Raw genomic sequence first — 7,280 nt, 5'->3', positions numbered from 1 at the left:
GGATGCGATTAGGCTGCAAACGCACGTCTGTGTCTGGCTGGAGGCCTCAGTGTGTTTTAGAAAAGCCTGTTTTTACTGGTATTTAATGAAGACAATTTCCCAAACTTGCAAGGATGGGGTGAACAGATCTGTTCTGTTATTTCACACATTTAAGAGCAATAAAGTTAATCTTTAGAGAGCTGAGCAGGTAAAAAGCTGAAAAAGAACTTAAAAAGGGAGCTTTTTACATACCTACTCACACACTGTTAATTTTTTTTACCATACAGTACTGTGCAAAAGTCTTCACAGCCCTCATTTCTTTAGATTTTGGGTCCAAGCCAAACTTCCTGAATGTTTTTTTTTTTTTTTTTTTTTTTTGGACACTGGCTGCTTTTCACTAATTTTTAGTCCAGGCCTTGTTCGTGACCTTTTTCAGAGGAAAGTTTTTTGTTTGTTACGCCACTAATCACTGATCTATGAGTCATTTAAGCACATGAGGGCACACAAGGAACTAAAAAAAAACACAATTTCCCATTTTTATTTTTTTTCAGACAGGGTTTTACCTTTTTAAAGTATTTTTGCAACAACAAGGTGATTCCCAAAGGGCAAAAAGCATGATGTCCTTAAAAAGCCTCAGGATAAGAAAAGCCATTCTTAAAGAAGGGAAATGGGGAGAAAAGGTTGAGATATGTCAAATTATATTAATTTGCTAAGAACTGGACTAAAAATCAGTGCAAACAGGTCTTGTGGAGCGATGAATCAAAATTTGAAATTGTCAGTATGTACAGAGGAGAGTCAGAGGAGAGGTACCTGCACCCCTATTACAACAATACCCGTCTGTGAGACACAGTGGAGCCTCTGTCATGGTTTGGGGCTGCTGAAAATTACCATAAGATTTTGATTTTCCCTGCAAATCTATGTGAAAAGTATCTGATTGGCAACAGCTCAATTTTTCAGCCTGACAATGATCCCAAACGCACTACTGCAGCAGTAAAACCAAACCTGGATAGAAAAAAACGCACCGCTCAGTCTAATGCTCTAACACAGGTGTGTCGAACTCCAGGCCTCGAGGGCCGGTTTCCTGAAGGTTTTAGATCTCACCCTGGGTCAACACACCTGAATCACATGATTAGATCATTACCAGGCCTCTGGAGAACATCAAGACATGTCGAGGAGGTAATCTAGCCATTTAAATCAGCTGTGTTGGATCAAGGACACCTAAAACCTGCAGGACTAAATATAATGTCTAAATATTCTACTTTGTAATAGACTTCTTCAGTTAAAGCTGGAGGAGTCTAATACGCCCACCCCTCCGCCTCCACCCGATCTCTTTTGAGGGAAGTATAATGAAGGTTATCAGGACAGCTGGATGACCTCCACGTGCAATGACTAAGAATTGGTGGCCAATAAAAACACATTAGTTCACCACTTCTTCAGAACCAGACGCTTTTGTGACAAGGCTTTATTGAAACGGTAATTTGGGGATTTCCCCGCTTGGCAAAACAAAACGAAAGAATTACACATGCACTTTCTGTCATGTTGAACTGCTTTGCTTGGAAAAGCAAAGAGAAATATCCTCCACATACTTTTCTTTCTCACCTTTGACCTGTAACCTGAATGTGCTGAGCGACTGCTGCAGACTGTTGCTTAGCGATAACCAGCTTTTCCTCTACAGGTGCTTCAGGAAACTGAGCAGTACACATTTTATACTGGGCAGCTGTGTCATTCCCAGTGTGAATGCCAGACTTTAAAATTGGGAACATTCGCATCTTTTTTCTTGCACACAGTGACAGTTTGACAAGAGTCCTTTTTTTTTTTCATTTACACATTCTCCACCTCTTGAACTGCAACACATTACAAACCGTTTTTTATAGAGTGACACGAGCCCTGTTTGGCTGTACGTAACCATCATACATCCTCTCACTTTTGGCCTGTAAACAGCTACGACAGCCTCCAAAATGTTTCCAGGATTTATAGTTGCCCCTGCAGGCAAGTATAAAAACCTATTTACTGCATTGTGATGTCCATGTGAGCCAGATTTCCTGTTTATTTAAGTTTGTCGCTTGTAAAAGCCTAACCGCACACTCCCTTGCAGAGCCCAGCCATGCACCGGTGCTTTCTCCTGCTTCATGGTGTAAATGATCCAGTGGGTTCTCAAGGGCTCAGATCCACCCTGCAGAGTCTGATTGGCTGGCTTCAACCTGCAGACATGTGGCTCTGTTTAGGAGCGTGCTGACTTAGCGTCCCTCCATCCTGCCCCCCTGCTGGGCGAGCGGTGCCAGAGTCCCACAGGAAAACACGGTTTACTCTGCTCTGCTTACTCACCTGACTGAGAAACCGCTTCAGGGAACAGCCTCTGTGTTTAGGAAGCATGAGCATAAAGTTGTTTTAAGCTTCTTGGTTTTTAGAGCGTTGTTTCATAAATAAGACTTGAAATGCTGAAATACTCGGAAGTGTTAACTTAATGTCAGCAACACGGTTTTTTTTTAAGTTGCTACATTGGCTACACTCGTCACAGGATCTCCCATCAGATTGGGTTAACTGGCATCAGACCAGTAGCATGAGTGGGAGAGAGGACGAGTCTTTCCGAAGATTAGAGACGTGAGAGGTTCATCATACTGTGAAAGCCTGAGTGGGAAGGTAGTTTAACAAATTATGAACAATGTTATTTTTTAGAAAAATTAGAAAGGATTCGGGGATTTCACAGATAACAGAACATAATATTATTTAAAGATTCGGGGAAGTCTCTGTACACAAGGAAAAAGGTCAGAAAAACTGTATGAAAAGGTTGTGATCTTCAGGCCCTGAGGTAACATTACACTGAAAACAGACGTGGCTTTGTAGTGGAAATCACAGCGTGGACTGTCTGTGTGCCCCAGAACCCAAAAACAGACCGTCCTGTGAGGTCCTCGCCTTCTTCGGGTGTGAGTTTGTTTAAGATGAACTGATGATAACAGAGGCAGAGTGCATCTATTTCAGAGATTGCTGAGGTGGCGTCACCTCGAGCTGGGCTAACACAGAGTCAGTCTATTTATCATGTCATCATCAGTTCACCTGATGCCTTTGGACCGTCGAGGAAGCTGGAATACCCAGAGGGAAATGCCTCATTTCATTCATGTACTGTGAGGCGAACGTGCTGATCACTGTGCTGCCTCAAAATAATAATAAATAAATATAAATATTATACATGCAGCTCATCCAACTTGATATGAGTGCACAGCTCAAAAGCCATCATCTCTACCATATGTTGGAGGATTAGTGCACGTGGCCAAGTACGGATATCCAAGGGAATCATGGAAGGTCTTTTTATTTCAGCAAGACAGCACTGAGCCACTTCTTTAAGTTTTAAGTTTTTCTTTCCAAGCTCCTTAGACTAAAGGTTTGATAGGTAAACTAGTTATCCTAATTTATTGATTTGTATCTTATTATTTATGACAGCAGCCCTTTTTTTTCATAAACTATCCCTCAATACATCCATTTTTATTCATCTTTTTAAACTTGGATGCCCATATCCTCCATATGTCCCTCGAGCTGATTACCTGGAAGATCTCAAAGTTTTCCTAGATGATATTTATGAAGTTTGTCATCTAAATATTGGTTATTTCAAGCAGCAAATCTGTGAGCCTGAGTGCTCAGATAGCCTGCCTGCAGTGCAGACTTGTCTGCCATTTAAAAAAACAACAACAATCGAGGCCTACATAAACCGTTATCCTCGACATGAAATTCAAAATGAGAATTTTTGAAAAATATTCTTACAAAATTGAGTAATTACAGTTTATTGATGTGAACGTGACATTTTAACGTGGTGTTCAAACAACCATTTTTATGTGTAATGTTTTTGCTGTCTAATTCTAACCACAAATGGGACTCGGAACCAAGAGTCAGTCAATCTTTGTACACCCACCATCCACCCCAGCATCCTCCTCCAGAGTCTTTCTTCCTTCTTCTTCTTTCAGTTGCTCTTTCAGCCACAGTAGATCATCTGCCTCCATCTCACTCCGTCCCTAGCATCCTCCTCTTCTACATCCACCCTCTGCATGTCCCCCTTTACTACATCCATGAACCTCCTTTAGTGATCTTCCTCTTTTCCTCCTGCCTGCCATTCTTTGCTCATTGTCCAGCATATTCAATTCAATTCAATTTTATTTATATAGCGCCAAATCACAACAAAAGTCGCCTCAAGGCGCTTCATAGATACAGAGAAAAACCCAACAATCATATGACCCCCTATGAGCAAGCACTTTGGCGACAGTGGGAAGGAAAAACTCCCTTTTAACAGGAAGAAACCTCCGGCGGAACCAGGCTCAGGGAGGGGCGGAGCCATCTGCTGCGACCGGTTGGGGTGAGAGAAGGAAGACAGGATAAAGACAGCATATCCTCTCTTCCTCTTCTGCATATGTCCAATCCATCTCGATCTTGCATCTCTAACCTTTTCTCCAAACTGCTCAGCCTGAGCTGTCCCTCTGTTGTACTCATTTTTAATCTTCTCCATCCTGCTCATCCCCAAGCTATTAAGAGCATCTTCAGCTCTGCCACCTCCAGATGCTTTTTTCCGGCGCCACAGTCTACGAACCATAACCCATAACAGGTCTCACCACCAACTTTTAAACATTTCTTTTCACTTTTACTGCTATCCTTCTGTCACATCCCAGATACCCTGATACACCCTGCACCCTCTCACCATAGATCCCAGCGTCATCTGTAAACATCACAGTCCTCGGAGACTACTGCCTGACCTTATCTGGCAGCCTGTCCATCGCCTCTGTAGTGTCCAACAAATGTCATGTGCACAGTATTTTCACCACGCATACATACATTTTAGGAGACAGAAGTGAGCTGTCACAAAGCCATCAGTAATGTTGAAACCTGCAGTTCCTCCATTTCTATACTTGTCTTGATTATATCACGAAAGGCCTGGATATTGTTCCACATAATGAGCAAATTGTTACAAACACATTTTTCCTATTAATCCCATTAATCTTAAAGTGCTGATGAAATCTGAAGTATGTCTGATGAAACATCTGCAAAACTAAACTAAACTGACCCAGAGCAAATGACTAAGACCATAAAAGGCAGCAGTGTGCTTGGTGGTCTGATTGCATTGTACTCAACAATAGTTGTTGTTTTCATTGTTGGAGACCTCAGTAGGAAAGATTATGGGCGTAAAGGGTTGGGTAGGAGTTTCCTTGAAAATGCCTGTGATTTATCACTGGGGCCCAAGCAGCATTCCTCAGGCTTGAGTTTATTTGACTGCACTTCTTGCCATTTATTCACCGTGGCTGCAGATTACGTTCCTCGGGCCGACATAGAAAGGTTTTACACAGTTATTTGCACCCCATATTAGAAAATCATATTTAATGTTGCCACTCACTCATTTCCCTGTTTTTTGCCTCTGTTTTTCTTTGGCAGCATTTTTTTGGCAACTTTGGATGCAGCTGTTTTTGGGCAAACACCACACTCATAATGACCATTAGTAACAGATCCAGGTTATGTTCTGAGGGAAAAAAACATAATCCTATTGTAGTGCCAGCCAGCTTTAGGCCAGCATGTGGACAATAAATGTGAAATTTGGCCTGACTCCCTGTTTCTCTCACAGCCTAAAGCCCAACATTTTGTCCTGCTTGTAAAACAAACAGCCAAACCCCAAACTGAATCCACCTGAACTCTCAAAAACAATCTTCTTGGAGGGACCTCAAAGTAAGTTAATGTGCTCAAACAGCAGATGCAGGATGCATGATACCATTGTCCTGGGGTGTGCTTCCTGCTCCCATTTGGTCTCCTGCCCTTCTCAACGTTACAACACCACAGCACAAGTAATGTAGGACATATTTAAGCATCTCATCAATTCATGTAGCTACAGGACGTAGACAGTCAACTTTGACCTTTCCCATGGCTGTGGATGATAAATCAGGACACTGAGCCGTGCGAGGGAGCAAGGGGTGCGATTACTGTGGATGAATAATAGGTTGCTATCTTCTTTCAGTTTACCAGTCGATGAGGCTCGACCTCATGGAGCAAGGCACAGCTAATCTCTGCAAAGGGGCAACATAGGCATTCACCTTTAAAAAAAAGATACTCCCAGGGATGTTTTTATGATGTGAAACAGATGGAAATGGGAGTGAATCATCATTACTGGCAGACACTTCAGATTGAAACAGTATTTCCTGAGTTAGTCTCTTGAGGATGAACCAATAAGAAAGAAAAATAGGAACACAGCCACCTCGGTGCTAGTTTGGACCAGTCATGGTGCGATGTAAGCATATTTTAATAAGATAAAGAGCTAACCCAGCAAAAAGTTGAGAACCTACCCTGATTTCTGAGTTGAAAACTGGTGGTACAACTACAAAATCCGAGCCACAGGCAGATGAATGCTGAGGATGTTTCCACATAGAATAGATGCTTAAGTCGGCCTTTGCTGGAAAGTCATCCGCTAACACTAGCAAGTTTAGGTTGCAAGCTGCAGGCCACACATCTGCTAACTGGTGCTGAGTAACAGAATACTATAATAAAATGCCAACTTTAAACCTTATCTATGTCCAAACAGATGAATTATCTTTTAAAATCACCCATTGTACAGTTTTTATAATGGAAAAACTACCCAAAACCTTTTTTGTACCTGGCTGTGAACATTTTTAGGAACTAAATAAACTGCTGTTTTTAACACTTCCATGTGTTAAAAATGAATGTTAGCATGACGAATGTAACGCCTCCGGTCGCTGGGAAAAAATATGTATGGTTCCTGAAAGTCAGAAAGAGGGTGCTGCAACAGAAATTGTGGTTATGATTGCTTTGGTCGCAGCTAGTTTGCCGCAGTAATCTGGAGTTCGCATGAAAGATTATGACGATTTTGCAAACACTGGCTAACTAACCCCTAAGCAGCAGTGAAACTTGAAAAAGTGTGACACTAACTGGAAACAGAGAACAGAAGTTGTGCCTTACCACGGAAACCAACATGTTTTGAAAAGGTGCAACTTTTGGCTTTGTAAGCAAACGGTCTCCATTCCCAGTTCGCGCCACAATCTTCACATTTTCACAACTGTTTAGGAAGTAGTTGCCAAGTGTTTGCAGACAAGTTGGTATCTTCCACAGAAATCTGCCAGCAACCAAAGCAACCACAAGGAGTTTTTTGGGGCAGCACCTCTTAGCAACCAATTTCATCTGGCAATAGCGAGCAACCACTCACTAACCAATCAGGGAGTAGACATTTTTCTCTAATAACTAATGATTACCTGGAGTCACTGACCGGCTTTTAGGCCTGCTAGGCTGGGGCTTAAAGACTAACTTCACAATGACTATCAGCA

The sequence above is a fragment of the Neolamprologus brichardi genome, chromosome 10 (genome assembly GCF_056152115.1).
Source record: "Neolamprologus brichardi isolate AB-2024 chromosome 10, ASM5615211v1, whole genome shotgun sequence".
Lineage (NCBI taxonomy): Eukaryota > Metazoa > Chordata > Actinopteri > Cichliformes > Cichlidae > Neolamprologus > Neolamprologus brichardi.
Note: the sequence above shows the minus strand (reverse complement) of the source record.